This window comes from Aquarana catesbeiana, linkage group LG03, assembly GCF_042186555.1.
Source record: "Aquarana catesbeiana isolate 2022-GZ linkage group LG03, ASM4218655v1, whole genome shotgun sequence".
Lineage (NCBI taxonomy): Eukaryota > Metazoa > Chordata > Amphibia > Anura > Ranidae > Aquarana > Aquarana catesbeiana.
In genome coordinates this window covers 96,166,183-96,167,864 of record NC_133326.1, presented here as the reverse complement: position 1 = coordinate 96,167,864, position 1,682 = coordinate 96,166,183, and positions in this window count along the sequence as shown.

Sequence of the window (1,682 nt, the reverse complement as noted above, 5' to 3'; positions counted from 1 at the left end):
CTGCCAATAGAACTTAACCAAATAGTGCATTCTATGCATCCAAAAATATACCAAATCAAATCATTATTCAACCAAAAAAATAATGTCAAAGCAATAACACCAAGGCCAATAATAAATAACACGTTATCTCCTCTGATTCCGCAACATGGCTGGTTGACGAACGGCCGTTCAGAAACAAACTGAAAAGCGCAAACTGAAAAGCGCGAACTGAAAAGCGTGAACTGAAAAGCGTGAACTGAAAAGTGCAACCTGAAAAGTGCGAAATGAAAAGTACGAAATGAAAAGCGCAAATCAACACTCACCAAACTTCTAATAACACAAAATTAGCAGAAGGAGCCCAAAGGGTGGCACTAAAGAGCTGAAAAACAACATAGTACGTCACTAAGTTTGTATTTGTTGGCCAACAATTGTGCGGACGTGTGTATGCAAGACAAGTTTGGGCCAATGCCCAAAAGTCCACGGTTTTGTTGGCCAACAATCTGATCGTGTGCACGAGGCTTTAGTGCGTTGGTGATTCCTCAGTCTTGAATGAGGAATGAGAATGAGCACTAAGGTGGAAATGTACTAAAACTGGTGCACACAGAATCTTGTTCAGCTGTGCATCAACTTCTGGGTTTTATTGTCAAAGCTTTTTTAAACATGCTGACGTTAGAAACTGAATGGTTACTATGCACAGCTGCACCAGATTCTCTGTGCACCAGTTTTAGTTAATCTCCCTAATAGCCTTGTCTTCTGCAAGCTTACACTCACTAACACTGAACACGAAAACTCTCAGTACCAAGAACCTTTGTGTTTATTCACAAACTGAAGACACAGTAAATATTCCATTCATGTTTACTATTTCTTCAGTTATAAATAGAGGTCATAGTGCTTAGTATTGAGCTCTCCAGTGTTCATTCAGGAAAGTGAAGGATCAATAGATATGGGAGACATATTTTTGTCTTTGCCAGTACAGGTGAGGCAGAGCAGCAAGCATAAGAGAACACACAGAAGAGAGTGGATTCTAGGGGATCTAGAAGGACAGAGAGGGGATCTGATTGCCAGTGCACAGTGGGGATAATAGTGACAGGCAGAGCTCAGTGAGTGGCAGCAGTAATAGCGTGGTGATCAGACGTTTAAACCTTTCCAGCTCATGGACGTCCTCCCACAACCGTGCCTCCCATGCACCCCCTGGGACATGCATCGGGCGTGCTCTGTGACCGTTGTGCCCTTTGGTACAAAACAGATTACAGCGCACAGTGTGATCAGCTATACAATGTGATCGGCTGTATCCAATCACAGCTGGTCACATGTAAAAAGACTTGCTGGTTGTTGGCATTCCTTTCCTCATGCTGTCTCTCTGTGAGAGAAGAGAGCCGATAACTGGCAAGATTGACAACAGGGCACAGCAAGTGCCCTGATTATCAGTGCCAATCAGTGCAGCCTCATCAGTGCCTCCTCATCAGTGCCTCCTCATCAGTGCAGCTTATCAGTGCCCATCAGTGCTGCCTCATCAGTGCAGCCTCATCAGTGCCCATCAGTTTCCATCAGTGCAGCCTCAACAGCAAACATCAATGAAGAAGAAAAATAACTTATGTAGCGCACCCCACATAGGAGCCGCTGGTGAACTGGGATCTCCCACCCTGCACAGCCAGGCAAACTGAATTTCCATGAGTCATAAAACTGTGCAGCGCTTTGTTTTT